The following is a 20,470-nucleotide window of genomic DNA, read 5'->3' as shown; positions in this document are numbered from 1 at the left end:
AAGTCACATTACCCACATATTTTTTGTTTGATCTGCAATTTTCTGTAGCATAGCTTATTATTGATGTTAACTGATTAATTTGTGCTATTGATTTTTGTGAGTATTATTTGACATTTTGCTTAGGTCAATTTGTTTCATGATCTTCTTATGTAATTCTGTATAGAATTACAATCCTTGAAGGTACAGGGTATATATGTTTTCTTTCAAAGTCAAAATATTTAATTCAAGAGCCATTGTACTTACTAAAATCATTAATAATAATAATATCCCTAACCTCTATTTTGATTCATGTCAAGATTTGATTAGTATGCTTTCATGTAAATGTATTACTGTGCTAATATAGGAGATATTTCTTGCTTTTCTAGTATATTCTTTTCCCCAGATGAGCAGCATGAAGTTATCAATTAACAAAACACTTTTTCTGAGGATCGAGCTAGCATCGTTTTTGGAATAAGACAGGGAATGAGGGAATGTATATATAAACCAAATAATATGGAAACATGTGATGCTTATATTGTTAATTCCTTACATTTCTACACTTTTGTTCCACTCTAAAAATTTGACTTTTTTTTTTAAAGAAGAAAATAAATGAACTTTCTCTACTAAGTCATAAAGCTCTAGGAAAATTAATAATTTTTAAGAAATAGCAATGTATGATAAACAGGGAGGAGATGAACTAGGAAAATAATTCAGATATAATATGGGTTATTAGGGAACAGGGGTGAAAGGATAGGCTGAAGATTCTGGGGTGTCTGGCCATTGCCATTTTTAGGGTTGCAATAAATTTAACTTAGTCCTTTAAGCTATAGTGTATTTTATTTGTAAATAATATTCAATAGTGATGTTGATAATTAGCAGCATAAAAATATAATTCTCATAATTCACAAGTTTTGCTGTTGTGTTGGCATGAAAATAAAAAAAAAAAAATCATACTGTTCTCCAACAGCACAGCTTCCTTCTCCCACTCTCAGGTCAGTAGACATCAAATGCTTGGATGCTAACAGGAGGGGAAATTCCAATGTACAGACATTACCATCCACCTATGGCTCTCACTAAATACTCATTAACTTAGAAGGAAGCAAGTTCGACAATTTAATTCAGCAACTTGATTATCAAATTATGTAGTAAACAGCTTCATTGTCTTCATCACTGGAATTTTTTTTAATCTTGACCTCCACTTACTATGCATATTCATCTATATATAACTTGTATCTCCTAAACTCAGAGAGACACATAGCACCTGCTGTCCAGTCAGAGCTATTTTAAGTTCTTCTAAAAATGAGTCATGGCATTTAGCACTTCATCCTTGAAAACCAAGAGAATGATTTTTAAATCAATTGGAAATAGTAAACATTTGCTAGTTTAAATCCATATGTGGAGTTTTAAGTATTGGGGAGATAATTCTAGGATGAGATAAAACTAAAATAAACCAAATCAAAGTTTAAGGCAATTAATTTAAAACTGTCCATACAAGTTTTACTGTGATTAGACTACATGAGAGTGTTTTGTTTGTATTTGATTTATTCATTCACCACATGCCACAGTCATTGAGGTTTTTAATACTTAGTTCTGTGGCTATTCTTTAAACTCCTGTTCCACATGTATTTTAAAACAGAATACTTGAGTCATTGTAAGACACAGGACAACTTAATTCCTAAAAAAAGGCCTTTGTGAAAACACATAGTCAAAGAACTTTGTTACTTTTAAATGATCCTTTTTATAGTCACTTATTTTACAGCAATAAAAAATAGATTTCTAAATTTTATCTTATATAACCCTTATGGGTTCCCACCCTCCTCTGAGAAAGAATTTTTCACTTGTACAGGCAGTCCCAGCAGACTATCCCACACACCATGCCTTCCTGAGCAACACATTTTAATTATAAATACAACAATGGAAAGTTCTTCTACAGTTCACCGGCAGTCTCAAAGCTGCAAGTTTGGAACACCACAAACCGCACCCTTCATCTATCTTCTTACAGGGCCGGGGGGAGGGTTTGTCACACTTACCAGAAGGCAAGGAGCTAAGCAGGAAGAGAGGATAGGAAAGAGGCAGCAAAAAGCAAGTCAGAGCCGCAGCAACAGCAGGAGTAGGCCGGCGGGCTGCCTTCTTACAGGACAGAGAGAAACCACACACACACACACACACACACACACACACACAGGGCCCACAAGTACAAGGAGGCAGCAGGAGGGGGGTGGGGCAGGGAACATGAACATCAAATGACACAGTGAGAGAGAATAGGAGCAGCTGGTAGACCTTATCAGACTCTCCATGTTTTGTCCTTTTAAAAAATTTAAGTCCTGATGAGTGCAGTTTTTCACATTGTCATTCTTTTGGATAGAGATCAATTTTTTTTTTTTTTTTTTAATTTCTTGGTTTATCTCCAGTGTGGTTTATGATTCATCATTTTTTTTTTTTTTTTCTCCTTCTTGGGCTAGCCTAATTAGTGTCAGGTTTCTTACAGAACCATGGAGAGAGAAAAACAATGGCATAATAAAACGAAAGCGTCAGAGCCACTTGAATTCAGGTGTCAGTGGTGTATTTGCAGAGTTTGAAATAAAAATTTAGATGGCTGTTTTGGCTCTGAGTTTCGTGTAACCTTGATATGCATGGAAATTGGAAAGATTTCAGATCTTCCTCTGGTTACTGTGTTCCTATCTCTGAAGAATCCTGAAGGAAGCATTCCACCATGTGCTCCTTGAATGGTGACTCTTTCACTGTCCACATCAGATTTCCCACCCTTTTCAAGCCCTCAGTGTGTTACCTAAGCTTCCTCAGAAAGTGATCCTCATTCCCATTGACCTAAAATTGCTTTCTCTTAATATATGTCCACCCTGCTTTTCTTTCTGTTTCTGGAGAATGTTTTTCTACTCTTTTCTGGTTTTTCCTCTGGGGATAGTCTGGGCACAGTAGCACCCCTTGTGGTAGGAAGAATAACGCCACCACGGAGATGTCTGTCCTAATTTCTGCAACCTGTGATTGTTACTGTAAAGGGCCTTTGCAGATGTGATTATGGATCTTGAGATGAGGGAATTATCCAGAATCGTCCAGGTGATTCTGGATATCTCCTTTCAAGGAGATAGTACTCCCTTCTAAGGAGATAGTACTCCCTTCTAAGTTAATGAGTACTTGATGAGCACCACAAATTGGGGGCGTTCCATAGTAGATTATAGCAACTGACCCAATCAGATCTCTAAAGTAAACACAAATAATAAGCAGTGCTTCTCAAATTTAAGTAATGTACAGATCATTTTTGCAAAATAATGTTGAAATTAATTTAAAGGATTAATGTCTGACTGTAAGGGAACTAAATTATTATTTGTACCAATATGTACTAATATGAAAATAGGCATACCTTTCTTGTGCTTGTAGTTGTTATATGTATATATTTTAAGTACTTATTGTTTAAAAACCCTATGAAACCAAAAATATGATTCAAATGGACATAACTACTTTTATAAGACAGATGATCTTTTGCTAAACACAAATTGCTACTTGGAACATGAATATGATACTGACTGCTAGTCCTTTGGAGTTCATGTTATTTTTCTACAGTGTGACTTGGGAAGTGATTCAGTTTCCTCAGCTTTCAGTTCATTTAAGTGATTACATAAGTTTTATTCATATGACTTGTTATGCTTTCATTTGGATTTCATTGACATTAATATATCATTACTACTAGCTATAATCTGATTGTGTGTGTTTCCCCAAAGTCATGCTATTAGGAAGTAGTCCTTCTGGGTGGAGCACTCATGACAGGAATCAGTGCTGTTATAAAAGAAGTCAGAGAGAAAACCCTTGCCTCTTCCCCCACCTGAGATTGCAATGAGAAGATGAGGAGATGGGCCAACATTAGACCCTAAATTTGCCTGCACCTTGACCTTGAACTTCCCAGATTTCAGAACTATGAGAAAAAATTTTCCATTGCTCATAAATCACCCTACTTATGGTATTTTGTTATAGCAGCCTGAAAAGACTAAGACCAAATGGTAGTTACATGGCAGCTACCCAGATGATCCAGAATAAGCTCATGCCTTTTAAATTATAAATAAAATAAATACAAGTTTACAAAATTGTGCCTCCTAAGAATCCATCTATGGCCTGATAGGGACCCCAGATCTGGAGGAGACTGATAAAGAAGACAAATTAATAAAACTCAGAGATATATTATGAAGCCAACCTTAAGAGAGCACAAATTATATTTCTAAGCCTTTGAGATATTATAAGGAAGAAATGAATGTTTTTGAAAATAACATTTTAATTTCAATACAAATATTATAGGATAATATGTTTAAAGAGTCAAATGATGCTAAAAAGCTTGTCATAAGAAAAAACAACAAGCTTGTCCCACCACTTTCCAGAGGAAGTAATATTAAACTGTTGTAGATATTTCTTCTGGCACTCACTTTCTCATTTGTAAATAAAATGTTTATTCAGTCATCCTTTGGTATACTTGGAGGACGATTCTAGGATACTCCAAAAGGACACAACCAAAATCTGTTGATGCTCAAGGCCCTTATATAAAGTGGTATAGTATTTGTATATGCCCTGTACATATAGTCCTATGTACTTTAAATCATCTGTAGTTTACTTTTAGTATCTAATACAATATAAATGCTATGCATATAGTTGTTATACTGAATTATTTAGGGATAAGGACAAGAGAAAAACCCTGTACATGTTTAACACAGATGAGTTTTTTATTCTTTGAGATGCTGCGGATCAAATTCAGGGCCTCATGAATGGTAGGTATCTCTGAGCTGTACTCCAAGCTCTCAGATTTATTAAATTTTTTTTTTTCTGAAATGCCCTATTGTGGATTTAGAACTGATGGATATGGAGGGCCAACTGTATTGGTGTCAGCATATCAATTTTTGACATAGTAATAGATGAAGATTTTATTATTTAAACTCCCTTTTCCCATTTCAAATTGTAGATTATGTTTTATGTTTTCATTATTGACATAGTGTTCACTGCTAAACTAAGCAGAACACTGTGATTATAGTTCCGTTCTTGTGCAACTTTGTTTTTCCTGAAGTTAATGATTACTGTTCTTTCATTTGCTTAGTATTGAGATTACTCCGTCTTCCTAAACTGCATAAGAACCCTATAAAATATCTCTCTGTGTAATTTTCCCTAAGATCAAATCTGTCAGATAATTTATACATTCTGATATTTTCTTGGCAATTTCATCCTCTTATCCAAATAGTCTCAGAGTCTTGCCCTCCTCCTCCAGTCTGGGCTGATGGTCTTCAAGGCCTGTGGTACAGTTGGGTGCTCAGTGCCTCCCCTGATGACATCCTGGGAATTCCCTTTACCTCTGCCCTGTTTCCTGGTTCCCATTCTTCCTCTTTCTTACCTTACTTCCTCATTTGCTGGTATCCTCTGGTGGCTTTCTGAGAAAGCATATATGTGAGACTTTGTGTGTCTGAAATGCTTGTGCTACCCTTATTCTTTTATTAAAAAAAAATTGTTTTTAGTTGTAGATGGACATGATACCTTTATTTTATTTATTTATTTTTATGTGGTGCTGAGGATCAAACCCAGTGCCTCACACTCTACCACTGAGCTACAACTCCAGCCCCTACTACCCTTATTCTTGATTCCTAATTTGACTGAATGTAAGATTTTAGGTTGAAAATGATTTCTATAAAAATAATTATGATCAGAATAAGTAATATCTTTCCATTCTCAATTTTTCTCTTAAATATGCAAGATCATTCAAATTATTGATCCTTTGCATATGATCTATTTCTTTTTTGTACTCTGGATCCTTTTAGGATCTTCATCCCTGATGTTCTGAAGTTTCACAATGATAAAATATGATGTGAACCTTTTTTCACTTATTATGTTAGATACCTCTAATGGGTTTTTAATCTGGAGGCTCATTTCTTTAATCACCGTCTCCTGTTGTCATTGTTCCTAATCCTCCTCTGGGCCTCATATCCCTGAGTCCAGAACCTTTCTGGTTAAGCTTCTCCAGAGAATGCTCCCCAACTATTGTGAAAGGAATTTGTTTTTGTGACGTGGGATTTGGGACCTTTCATTCCTAATTCCCAGTGTTCCTTATCCTACTTAAAACAAACAGCCCAACAGACATTAAATCATTCTCCCAGGTACCGTATCCTGCCTTACCATCACTTTCAACAGTGTCTCCACTTGCTGAGTCCTGATCTCAAATTTCTTCATGTTTTTAGACTACCAGGCAAATGAGCTTGCCTCTCACTTGCAGCCTTTCCCACCACCACTCAACTCCTTCCCTGTGAAGCACACTATTTTTCTGTTGAATCATTTACCATTTATCTTTTGTTCTAGTTCTTATTCATTGTGGTTGGGGTTTGTGTATTCAATTCTGGTTTCCCTATGTTAAGAGTTTCTTTTTCTGCTTCTTGTTTTTCGTGCTTCTTGGTGATGAATTTTAGCAGACAAAGGTTGAAAATATCTTTACCCTGCCATTTTGGAGTCAGGAAGATCTGTTTAACCATTGTAGTGGTCGAGGAATGGGATAAACTATCCCCCCAAATAAGAAGTATTAGAAGTAGAATTATCCAACAGATCCTGGTTGTTTTTTGTTTCAGGAATACTAAAGAAGAAACCTCTGTATAGTGGGGAAAGGTAGATAATTAAATTAAATGACTCACTTAATATCTCTTTCAAATACAAGTTTATGAGTTCTGTACTTTTCTACCATGTGCTGAGTATAAGTAGAAATAATATAATAATGAATTATAAGTTTTATAATTGGTGACTTCATATGAATTTCCAGATTATCGTTTTTTAGCTTCAATTTTCTGCAACAAAATGGGGACCATATGTTATATCCTTGCTATAAGACTAACACAGAAAATGTGATATAATATGAACACATAATCTATGGTAGCTAATTTAATAATTGTGTATTTAAGCTTGTGAAGCAACAGAAGTAAAAATAGACAAATGTGATTATATCAAACTAAGAAGCTTCTACACAGCAAGAGAAGTAAACAACAGAATTAAGAGGCAGCTCACAGACCAGGAGAAAATATTTGCAAACTATTCATTCAACAAGGGATTGATATCCAGAATATACAAGGAACTCAACAAGTTCAAACGGAACACCAACCAACCAACAAACAAATGACTAGAAGAGTGTGAAATTCTCAACATATAAAAAATTACTTCTGATCTTCTTTAGCACAGTTAGGGCAACTATTGGTTTTACAGAAAAAAAAAATTCGTGATGTATTTCTTAATGACTAGAAGAGTATGAAATTCCCAACATATAAAAAATGATTGATATTGGAAAAAATGCTTATTACTTGATTATTACATATTTTATCCATGTGTTGAATTACCATACTGTACCCCTAAAGAGGTACAAATATTATGAATCATAAAATTAAAACAAACCTGTGAATGGAAATTAATGTTTATATACTAATGGCATTTCAAACTGTAATTGCTAGAACAAAGCTGAAATCTGAGCATCCATTTCATCATGTCTTGGTCATTTTATATATAAATTTGACCTGAGTTAGATGGCTTGAAGTAACGAGGCAAATCTTTAAACACTCTGTTCCTACTGGAAGGCATCACTCTGTCTTTCTAAAATGGAGGGAAATGTGGGCTTGTGGCTAAGCTGAGATTATTTTTTTAGTTAAATAAGCATTGAGTTCTAATATTCAATTCCTATGGTGACAAATCTTTAATTTGTACTAGTTGTGTGCAGTTGATCTCTAGATGTAAAAAGTATGATTCATATCTCGTGAAAAGAATTTGGTCTTGTTACTACAAAGCTAGAATCAAGCAAAGGTTATTTCTAGTAAAAGGTAAAGTGGACTGGTTTTCATAAATAAAATCAATAGTTTAAAATTTGCATAAATATTTGGTGCTATACTTTTATGTACTTAGAAACTCTACCTCTTAAATAACTTTATTAAATTATGTTTAAATTTTTCATGGTAACAATTTAACATGGACATCTTATAAATAATGCAAGTAAATTTTAGGCTAAGCTCCTTTAAATTGATTCTCTATTTAATCTGAATTAAGATTCTGCAGCACACATTCTACAGGGGAGGGTTGGCTTATATTAGTATTTTCTCCGAGGAAGATCACAATAAAGTCTGTCATGCTGCAGAAATATTGGACCCCTCCATTTTTGAAGAATCCCTTCTCACACCATTGCTGGATGTGGTAAAGACTCAAGGGGATGAGACCGTGTGTCAACTTACCATCCGGAGGGCAAAGCTGAATTTTAATGGCTGCTATGTACTATAGCAATGACATTTCCCTGGAAGAGTCTCTACTGTTCCAACTCCTGAATGCCAGCAAGAAGACTTGAAGACCACATGACTGAAGTATGGAGACATTTCTCTTCTTGGTCCTTTTGAAAACATTTGTTATCAGTGGCTTGCCTGGGAATGTTCCAGGCTGCTCCTTTGGGAAGGGATGTGCCTATTGCTACAAGTGGGCAGGAAAGATCTACTGGTGTTTGAATACTTTTAACATAACCACAGGGTCTTGTCGAAAACCACCTTAATCCACCTTTAGTTAGATGATATTTGATGAAAATAATCATCCTTCCCTAATAAGACAACCCTGCTTGCAATAATTGAATACAGAAATAAAGTCTACCTAAGATAGTATTTTGCATACGAGAACTTTCACTCCTTTCAAAGGTTTGATAAAGGGATTAATTTCAAATAATCCACTTGAGGATTTATAACTAATGACTACTAAGTTTCTCTTTCTTTTCTCTGTTTAGAATCATAACTTCTTTGGTTTCCTCCCCAAGAGTCATGAGTTCTTCTCTCTCCTACTTGAGTTCATGAAACCCTTCCTCCACTGCTGGTCACAAAGCAATTCTCAGAAGGGGTCTAAAGTAAAACTGGTGTATAAAGAAAAGTTCATCATTTGATGTGTTAAAAATAGGGATATGGTGGCCACCTAGTTTATGAGTTTGTGACTACTCTTCTCCCTCCTTATTGCAACACAATTTTATCAAAGAGTGTGATTTTATTTAAAATCCTCAAGTGTTTTTTACTCTATAGTAATTTGGTATGGTTTTGATAGGAGCTAGGACAACATAGACCCTGAGAATGACACAGGTGTTCAGTAGGATGGGAACTGCTTCTAGATGAATACCTTACCTCTTCATCTTCCTCACTATATGTCTTCTTTGCCTTTTTTCCTCCATGTGAAAGGATGCCTAGTGTAACTGTGCCCATCGATAGGCTTTGTTATCTTAGAAACAGATCATTAGTGAGCCTGTCTATCTGCCTGTCCAAACTTGGAGAGCCTTTCCTGCTCCTAATACCTCCCATTTGACTGGTTCATCCTTAGGTTAGATTAATTTACCATGTGGCTCCTTAATTCAATCTCAAGGACTAAGAAGCACCACATCTATTCACCTTTAAACCATTTATTGTATCCATTCTGTGTAAATTTGGAATTTTACCAGTTATGAACCTAGACTGTAATTGAATTCTTACTATCTAACTCTCTGGGTAACACTTTAAACAAAATAGATGTGGGTTTATACAACATGGTAGTCCTAGATTCAACCTGGGACCTTGATCTTAGGAACTGTGGGCAGATAGAATCGTGGTATCTGTGGGAAAGATAAACTCCTATTGCCTTCCACACAGACACCCAAGAGAGAAATCATTAAAAACATGAAGGGTAAATGGTAGGGGAATCCTCTCAGGTGTCTGTATAGAGCTACCTAGTATAAAAGACAATACCTTAGAGGACCCTGTAGGGAATGGGTAATACAACCTTTATTAAAAGTAATGATATCTGCTTCTGGGGACAAGTGCCTGAGCAAGCCTCTGCAACATCCATTGTTGCTCTGAGCCCCAAATTTACCTTCCCCCAAAGTAACCATACGCCTCCATATGTCCCTCCTGTAGGGATGCCAGGAAATCTGAGATGAGAGTCAGTCCCTGAGGTGTAATCACCAGATCGCTCATGGGTTAGAAGTACTGGGTTTGGAATACTCTGAGTTCTTGCCCAAGGAAGTGCTGTACTCAGTGTCTCACACTGAATGGGACTAAGAGTTCTCACCAGAGTCTGCTCACAGAAATCAGTGCTTCCACCTCCTGCACTTAACTTTTACAGTAGCTTCACAGAGATAAAAATAAACTAATAAACTAATCCTCCTCCAGGCTATATACTGAAGTATTTAAATATGTAAAATTATGAACAGCTCTGTGTACATTAGAAAAAGAGAACTTGTCCCCCTTCCCAAAACAAAGCAACCAGTTTACTAACATAAATTTTAAAAATTTAAAATTCAGAGATTCCTTCATAGAGGTTGAGAATAGAGACCAAGGAGAAGAGGTGGGAGATAGGGAGGTGAGAAATGTTGATTGGTAGGTACTGAGGTACTGGTATATGGGAGTGAGAAGTTCTGGTGTGCTATTGAACCCTAGAATGATTACACATAATAACAATGTACTGTGCATTTCAGAAGCTAGAATGAAGGGATTTGAAAGTGTTCATCATAAAGAAATGATAAATGTTTGAGGATATAGATATGTTTAGCCAATTTAAACACTGCACAATATAAGCTTATATCAAAAGCTCATGTTACCCCATTAATTTGTGTGTTTTTATGTGTGTTTTTATTTAAAAGTAAATTTAATTAAAAAATAAAATTTGGAAATATTAAGATCCAAAGAATGTATCTTTTGGGAGATGACAACAACAATCAAAAATTACACACAATTGAAACTAAGAAATTTTATTGGGTAAAAGCATATGATGTAAAGAATTTGACTTTAAATATTTTCCATGAATGAATTTATGTATGTTTAGTTAAAATGTAGGATGATAGTCATATTAGTTTGTTTTGTGTTGCTACAACAAACTACCCAAGGCTGGGTACTTCAACTCACAGTTACAAAGGATCAAGAGGCACTGGCATCTCCTTGGCTTTGGTGAGAGCTCATGACAATGGGATTACAATAGTAGGAGTGTGTGTGGAAGAGATCACATAGGGAGACCAGAAGAAAGAAGGATTCAGGGGAGCTGCCAAGTTGTCTTGTAACAACCTGCCCTTGTGCGACCTCCAGGAGGGTGAGAAAAAACTTCCCTAAGAAAATCATTAATCCTCCTTAAAGAACTCATCACCTCACACTAGGTACCACTTCTTAAAAGTTCCACACACCTCAGCATTGTCACTTTGGGATTTAAGATTCGTACACATGAGCCTTTGGGGGACAAACATAGCAGTAATATACATGTCTATATGCAAAGTTAAAAATTATATGAATTAAATTAAACTTTTAAACTAATATTTTTTATGTCAGAGCTTTAAGGTCAAAAGAAGAAACTTACCATTGTGTTAGTAAGAAGAAAATAACGATAAGAGATAAGAAGCTTGGGCCCAAGTAAAGGTCTGAGGGGGGCGGGTGCGGGTGGGAATCGGCTATTTTACATTTGTTTTAGCAAAAGCCCCAGTTCTAGTAAGTCAGGGTTGCACAGTAGCAATAAAAAAATTAATCTAGTGGATTTTCTACAATATTTATACAAAAACTGAGTGATTTAATATTAAAACCCTATTAAATTTCAAAAGGTAGCCACATCTATATTGGATAATAAAACTACAAAATTTAGCTTTGCATTTTTCTAGATAAGTGACATAAATTTAGATTTCTGCATAAAAACTGACATGGAAATACACAATTACTTTATGTAAATGTAGATAATAGTTCTCTTAAACTGTATTATCTTTATACATTATGTTTATTTTCAGATACTATAAAGTAGTTTTTGAAATTTGAATTCAGAAATTATTAAAATAATGGATATTTTTATTTATCCAAAGAACTCTGAGAAATTGAAGTTCTGTAATTAAATTAACAATGTGTTTCAGGTAAATAAAAGTAAATAAGATGATATATTCAAAATATGTGAGTTCGGATCATGGGTCAAAAGAAAGACTTTCTGTCTATGCCTGGAAAGCTTGTGTTTACATGTTATTTGCATTCTAAATCTTTCTTTGATCTTCCTGTAGAAAATCAGACATTTTGAATAGGGGTGAACATAGTACTGACTGAGTGAAATCACTTAAGTTCATAAAATACAAGTAAAATGTTCCATGATATATTAGGCTGCTAATTGAATAAGGAAATGTTGCTTGGCTCAGGAAAGGCTGCAAGATACATTAAAATTTTTAACATAAGAACAAAATTTAAAAGAGCTAAAATTTAACTGAAAGTGTGAAGTAGAAATTATTAGAAATTAAAAAGGAGTAGGAAGAATCAATTTGCCTGGCATCAATGTACCTCAGTGAATTTATACTTTAAATTGTGCAATTAGTAATTGTGAGCCACAAACTTTCTATCCTCTGGAAATGTACTAGCCAAGCCCTTAGACTCTCTTCCAGTAGTTATTAGCACTAGAAAGGAGTAGTAGCAACCCAACATCTCCACTTAATTAGAATGGAAAAACTTGTGGCTGAGAGGATGACAATGACCTCAAACTCACAACCAATTGAAATAACTTAAACAAACCATCTATCAAATCAGCACTTACATAGCCTCAGAGAAAGAGGTCTGAAGAATGAAACTAGAACCAGGTGGTTGGAATGAATATCCTTTCTGGGATCTAAAAACAAGAGTGCCTACATACAACTTGTTGAACTTCATTCCAAACTTTTCTGTTCATGCTGACATTGGTGTTGGAATCTTGGAACTCTTAGTCAATTAAAGGAATTACTTAAATAAGAAAAAATGTACTACAATTACAGAATTCCTCAAGTTAAGGAGTGACATTGTGATTTTAGAGCAGCATTAGAATATCAGTATGAACTTTAAAATTGTGTAGTTTTGACAATATTTCCCCATGCCACACCCTTCTTACTTTGTTCTTCTCTCCTTTTTTCACTAAAAGAAACTAAGTATCCATGGAGAAAGATCACGTCAATGCCTGGCTCAGTAATGTTCAGGATAGCATAAGTCATCTTGTGTCAGAGAGCAAGAAAGCATTCAGAGATTTACAAAAATCCTATCAAAAGACATAGGAACCTGCCTAAAAAGAAGCTATCACTAAACCAAGTTGTGACATTAAGATTTACAATAAATCCTCTAGTCAGCTGAAATCATTTAATCTATGACAAAGTCCTGATTTCCTAATGAACAAAAAGAAAAAAAAATATGAAATATTTAATATGAAGAAACTAAGGATTTATTACTGCCGATCCTTGTCATTTATTTGGCATTATTGGCTCATTTAATATGCCAATAAATAATACAGAAGGAGCTAGGACTAAATAATAGAAGACTTTTTTCTTAAATCAGGTGGGAACTTCAGTAGAAAGGCTTGTGACTACGGAGTCAGACAAAAGTCATGGGAAGTATGGAAAATTCAATTGTATCAGTTTTTAAATGATGCAAGGAATCGGAAAGAATGTATCTTGTTCAGGTATTTTTAAAGTTAAGTGGCAAAGGCCTTCACCACCAGGATACACAAAGGAGGTCAATTCAACTGAAAGAGCAAGAAGAGTTCAAGTTGCTGAGTGAGGCTGTCTGCTAAGCATGCTCCTGCGAATTGAAACAAAGCCACAAAAGGCAACAGGACAGGACAAATATGAGACAAAAACATGCAGACAAAAGAGAAAAGGAAAACCAAAGAAAACCAGGCAGCGATGGCTAACCAAGAAACTGAGAAGACGCCTCTGCAGAAACTAGAGAAACTAATAACGTGGGGAGTCCATCCTCTGATGAAGCAAGTGGGAAGGAAGCCAAGTCAATTAGTGTCATATAACAAGTCTCATCAGTGCTCCTCATGTATCTCCCCTTGTTAATCCAGAGGCATTTCTATTCACTCTTTAATAAAGGCAAGTTTTTGGTAGCTCCAGAAGGACAGATTAAAGAAGAAAGGTCCTACTTAATTTTATTAAAGAACTTAAGCAGATGCTTTTCTTGTGTGCAAATACTTTTTTTTTTTTTTTCTTTTCTTTTTTTAAGAGGTGACATGACTGTCTTGTGTGGTAACTCGACATCCCGTCAGCTGCAGAAGGGCAGTATTAGCAGCCTGCATTTTGAAGGCATAATCCTATATTCAATATGACTTAAGTATTTTAAATTATTTGCCCTTTTCACTCAGTTTTAAGTAGAATGGTTGTACCCCAAAAGTCTGCTCCTTGTTCCTAGTTCTCCCATTACAACTGTGATATCTTTGGCAGTGGTATTCCAGTTTTCTTTGTTACGTTATCAATGTGTTGTAAAAGATTGGAAAAGTATGAGCATATGATATGTATGTATGACAAATGGGGTCTAACAGTTTATCAATATTTAAAAATACTGGTATTTATAGTAATCTATTAAGGACAGCTTGCTCACAAATTTAAGATAGAAAGTCACTGGGAAAATTGTGAGGAATTATTCCTATATGCATTTTAAAATTTCTGGTATTTGTATTAATTATTTATAAAGAGCTGAATATCACCTGTAGACTGAACATGGAACAAAGTTTCAATTTTGAGAAACCAAAGTAGAAAGACATTTAGATATTTTTATGTTTATATGTTTAAAGTCATTAGGGTCAAAAAATTTTTCATCATAAAAATCCCAAACACATTGAACAGATCATCTTGGATAGGAGCAGATTTCTGTAGACGATGGAATAATTAGGTGTTGTGTATAATGTAAATCCAAGGAAGTAGACTGAGCAATAATTTCTACCAGAGTTGTAGATTGTTAACATAATGACTATAAGTAGAGTTTCGCATGTATTATTAGTCTTGGGAAAGGATCCAGATCTTCCATCTGTCTCTGATAGTAAATAATCCTAATTAATTAGGAAGGCATTCATCTTCCTTAATAAATATGCATCTTTTAATCCCCAGAAGATTTGAAATTAAGTATAGAAAAATTTACAAGAATCAAAAACAATTGTTATTTGTGTTAAGTAGGGAAACTATAAGCTCTGCCTAGGAAAATAGCCTTGAAATAGCCTTTCATCAAGTTCCATTACAGTGACCTATTTGCCTATGTCCCTATGAGACTCTGAGTTCCTTGTGAACAAGGGGTGACTTTTATCTCAGCATTCTCAACAGAGTGCCTGACCCATAGTCAGTGCTCAGTGAATATTTGTGAATAAATAAATGAGGTCCTTAAGGTTGTAGCAACATTAGTTCTCATCAGTATCTTCTTCCAAAGCGATCAAAGAAAATTCTGTCTCTTTCTAGTACTACCGAGCTGCTCCCATTTTGAAGGCTTCCTCCTACAGCCATTTCAGGATACAGTAGAAAGAGAGAAAGTACTCCTCTGATGTTATTGATGTCTGGTCGAGGGCATGCTTACAGATGGAAAGGGTCAAATATCTGGGATGCTCCAGAGACATCTCTGTGAAATTCTCTATGAAAGGAAGTGCCATACACAATGTGCCTGCCAGAACCTGGGCTTGAATGGCACATGGCTGAAGCATGAAGACAATTTTCCTTTCAGACCCTGGCTAAGCATTTATTAGGAGCCACAGATAATAAATTTCAAGTCTCTTCTTCATGGCAGCCCATTCAATGGCTGCCTTTTATCCAAGGCAGGCTTTAATCCAAGCATTCCTGTTCTCTTCAATTGTTCCTCCTATGGCACAGACTTCAAACTTTTCCTTTCCTGGTTTTGCTCCTCTAGTTTGTCCTCATTTCTCCTAAGCATTATTGTGAAGACCCAGAAGTGAGCACAGTATGTGGATAGAGTCAGACCAGAGCAGAGAGCACTGATGCCCGTCTTCAGGGCTGGACATTTCCACTGCAGCCAAGATGCTGTTACCTGCTTGGCAACCTTCTCATGCCTTGACTCTTACCAAGCCCCTGCATTTTGTTTCATGTTGCTGTTTTTTCATGTGAAGCTTAGAAAACATGATTCTCTGATTCCGTATTTGTGTAGTTGCTATTTTAAGCTAAGACCTAATTGGTAGATTTGATCCATTATTCCACTTGCTGTCTGTACTTTTGATAACCCTACTACCACATCTTCATCCAAGTCACTGAAAACACCAACCAAGACAGATTGAAAGGAGAGCCCATAATAGACATGGTCTACAGTACCATATTTGGGTGAGCTTGTGCTCTATTGGTTAATGTCATAAGATGATGTGATATACTTTCCCAAGTGTTAGTTGTCTCTCCTTTCTAGAGATTTCTGGTACAACCTTATTATTCCCATTCATTTTTTTATCCATTCATTCTTCTACAACATAGCGTTCAATATTAATAACATAAACATTTTTAGTATGCTCTATTAGATATCTAATGCTACATAAATGACCACTCAAAACTTAAGGAGTCTTAAAACAATGACAATTTATTTTTGAAAATTCTGTTGGTACGCTAGTCAGTTCACCTGGAGTCACCTGAGTTCATTCATGTGGTTGCATGTAGTTAATGGAGTGTCTGGGCACTGGTCTCAGTTGAGACAACTGGAATGGGTGGTTTTCTTCTTCTATGTGGTTTTGTCTTTAAGGTGAGTATCTAGGACTTCACATGGCAGTAGGTACACATCAGTAGAAGAAAACTCTGTGCAAGCTCATATCAAGCTCCTGGTTCATCATATTTGTGATGTACCATTGGTCAAAAACAGTCACATGGCCATATCCAGCGTCAATGTGGAGGAGGACAACCCAAGAATGGATACCAGGAATTGAGACTTATTGGGGGAAATTAATGTAACAACAGCAAATACAAATTTAGGACTTAGTGTAAAATGCTTTATAATTTGTTTCCTTAATAATTAGCTTTAGAGAGAATATTGCTATAAAATGTTACTTAATATGTAATATTGGAGACTTTTTGTGAAAGAAAAACTGAGTATTGGATAAGTATAAAAAGCTGAAATTTAAAATTTCAGTATAAGTAGATCTTTAACCAATCTAATGTTTAAAGAATATTTTCCATTAGTGTATTGTCCCCTTCATTTTTATATTACAAGGATCTCCAAAGTCAAACCCTGATCCACTAAGGTGCTGTCTGAAGGCAAAGGGAAAAGTGGCTGAAGGAAGTATTAAGTACCTTGTGAAAAGTTGTTAGGTTTGACTAGGGTAGGCTCTACTTACTGGGCTTCTTTGTTTTGCTAGTTTTCATTAATCCCATTTTTTAAAAAAACAAAACAAACCCATGCTGTCTTTCCAACCACACTATCATGTATGGATTGTGTTATTAATAGTTTACAATTTAGTCTTTAGTTACATTATGTAAAGATGGGATTGTATCATCACACTGGAGGAGGAATGAATATCACCTAGAGATCTTAGAGTTGAAATGTAGAAACTGTTGAAACTTTAGGTCATTTCCCTTAGGCGAGATAAGTAAAATTTCATCATGTGATGAGTACTCTGTTAGTAGGAGCACTGATTTTAACATTGCAGATGTTTCTTTTTAACATGCCAAGCCTTTGCTTGCATTGTGTTTGTTGATGTCCCATTGTACCATACAGTGGTGAACGCAGGAGTTGGAAGTCAAGATCTTGTGCAACAGCGATTGCATGCCCTATTGTTGGCTTCTCAGCATCCATATCTTCCTTCCATTTAAACCTCTAATAATGGTTAAATCTTGGTGATGGCAGGATTCTGCTTACCACTAAGAAAGGTAAAGAGAGAATATGTTCTAGTTCCTCTCTGACAGCTTGGAGAGACCACATGACCTTGCCTTGTTCAATCAAAGGTTATTTCCTGTGATGGTGGTGAATGACAGTTAGGTGGAGATTTTCATATCTTAAAACTACTAGAAGAGGTTTCAACAGCACAATGTTAATTGAAATATTTCTGGGCCAAGCCTCTTCTGTTTAAATTTCCTTGATTTCTCACCATTTTCCAAACCTAGTTCTCTAGATTTCTTGGACTCAGTAGGCTAGTTATGAATTCCCCCTTTAAAAAAATGTGCTCATTTCAAGTTTGTCTGCAGCAAGATCATTGAATACTACAACATACAAATATATACCACAGGGATCCACATCAAGGATTTTCTTTTTCTTTTCCTCTCTTTCCTAGTTGCAATAAATGCCCCTTTAGAGACTTACTTCTCTTCACTAACACCTTCCAAAAGCATGCTACCTTGTGCAAACAAGCAGTCAATATTGCCTCTTGTCCAAAGTATACAATTAGTAAAATGGAATTAATTGCTAGTTCCTCAAAGTTTCTACACCTTACAAAAATACAAAAAGGCCCTAGCAAGCAAATTGAAAACAGAATCAGTGATATAGTTCTTTGGTTACAAACATTTATATACTTAGGTAGTAGGAAGAATTAAATGTTTATTTCTACCTAATAACAGTTCATGAATTCCTTCATTAAGTTTTTCTTAAAGACATCAATTTCTAAGAATAACTATGATGCAAAATGGTGCTTCTCTTCACAAAGGAGAAGAGAAAACTTGTAGCCATGATCCATTTCCCCACTTCAGTGATGCCTTTAAAATTTTGTTCCTTTCATTCCTTGAAGATTTTAACCATTAGAAAGCATCTGAGAGGCTGCCATTCACAGGTCAGAACATATGAAGCAAGTTTATGCTGTGGAGGAGACATTTGAGCTAAAACCTGAATGGTTTTCTAGGATTGGTTACATGAAGTGCCAGGCAGGGTGGTCCAGGCAGAGGATGAGCAGGTGTGTCCCTGCCACTCTAGTCCTTGACTCAGGGCCTTATGCTTTTCCTGTCCTACCCAGGTTCTGTGCCCTGCCTTTTTCTTGTCAGGTGGGAAAAGCTGACTTTTTCCTTAAAGATATCCTTCATTAAGGAAGCACTACTTTGAGCTGGGTGCAGCGGCACATGCCCATAATCCCAGCTACTTGGGAGGCGGAGGCAAGAGGATCAAAGGTCAAAGCCAGCCTCTGCAATTTAGCAAGGCCCTCGGCTACTTAGTAAGAACCTATCTCAAAATAAAATAAATAAATAAATAAATAAAAAGGGCTGGGGATGTGGCCTAGTGGTCAAGCACCCCTGGGTTCAATCCCTGGTTAAAAAAAAATAAAAGCAAAAAAAACAAAACAACAACAACAACAAAAAAAAACCACTACTTCGTATGGAGCAATCTTTAACGTTGTTAAACAGAGCCTGTACCCTCTCAGATGGAAACTTTGCATCCAGAACGTTTTTATCATGTGCAGCACAGTCTAGAGGGCAGTGGTTAGATTCTTGACTTTGATGTGCTTCCTAAAGCAGTACCTCTTCCCCAGAGCTATCTACCTTAAATAGAAATTCCCATTCCTGTGAGTCAATTCATCAGTGGTAAATTTCTTAAGCATAGCCATTCTACCTCTCTAATGATACCTCAGACTAATCTCAGAGTACCCAGCTATCTAATGAAGAAGAGTTTTCATTATTAAAAGGAACAAGTACTTGTCTCTTTGGATAAAATTCAATATTGCATGGAAACTAACATGTTACTTTGTTTTAAGACCATACCATTCTTAACTTCTGTATTGGTATTTAAGTACTAATATATAATAATTGATGCAATAACGATTTAAATATCCATTAATTGAGACTTAACGCAAACATAAGTTTTCCAGCATCTACCCCCCACCACCACCATGCTGCATCTGTGTCACTCACTGGGAATGCTGGTTGATGATGTGGCATTTTGAATCTTGATCAGTAGATCTTAATGCATTTTGAAATCTTGATCAGTAGAAGCTGAAGAAATTGTTCAAAAAGTGGCAAGCAATTTCACTTGCTAAAATAGATATCAGTTTATCTCTGAGCCATACTGTTCTTTTATTTTGCATAAAACCTCCTGAATGGATAATCTAGTTATACAAATGTAAATCAAGAACTTGTGGGTGGATCTCCATGTGGAACATTGTTGCAGAGTATTCTGTTTTGTGATACAAATTGCAACGTTTCCTTAAACCCAAGCCATGCCCCTAAATTGGGTGTGGAGCATGGTGCCATGGTGGGAACCTTAATCCCAGTGGCTTCGGAGGATGAGGCAGGAGAACCTAGAGTTCAAAGCCAGCCTCAGCAATTTAGCAAGACCCTAAACAACTCAGTGTGACCCTGTCTCTAATAAAATACAAAATAGGGCTGGGGATGTGCCTCAGTGGTTGAGTGACCCTGAGCTCATTCCTTTTTACCGCCCCCCCCCCCCCGGAAGAAATAAACACAAAAGATCAAAACTGTATTTATATTAAAAGCAGGGGCTTGATGAGTGGAACAGACCTGATGGGTCTGATCCCAACAAAAGGAAAAAGCCCGCAGATGCATTATTTATAGTGGAACACACCCAAGGAATTTGTTGTGAGGAGGGCTCTTCACGGTAAATAAGAATCGTGAGACTGTGTAGAAGTTGGCCTGACTGGGGACTTGGCACTTGTGTGGTGATTCTTCCTCCTCCAGGCAGCTGGCGCTACAATGCTAGCTGGGGCACTGGTATCTCTCCACCTCTAGGGAGTTGCGTTTAACCTAGGGCTCTCTCAACCAGTAAATCCTGAGGTATCACAGAATTCTCTCGGAGCAGGATGTCTGCCAAAGCAAGCGAGCAGTCCC

At 36.1% G+C, this 20,470-nt stretch overlaps 1 protein-coding gene across 1 annotated transcript in view; it reads right to left on the bottom strand.

The window, feature by feature from the left end:
- The window catches only part of TXLNB (taxilin beta), a gene marked incomplete at its 3' end in the record, with an annotated part of 53,101 nt that extends 50,933 nt beyond the window's left edge, over window positions 1–2,168 (bottom strand). The window contains exon 1 of the mRNA XM_079147110.1: window positions 2,010–2,168. The remainder of the gene's footprint in view (window positions 1–2,009) is intronic.
- Window positions 2,169–20,470: the final 18,302 nt, after the last annotated feature.

The sequence above is a fragment of the Sciurus vulgaris genome (assembly GCF_902686455.1).
Source record: "Sciurus vulgaris genome assembly, chromosome: 7".
Taxonomy (NCBI): domain Eukaryota; kingdom Metazoa; phylum Chordata; class Mammalia; order Rodentia; family Sciuridae; genus Sciurus; species Sciurus vulgaris.
The sequence above is the reverse complement of the archived record's forward strand: the minus strand, read 5'-3'. Positions and strand labels throughout refer to the sequence as shown.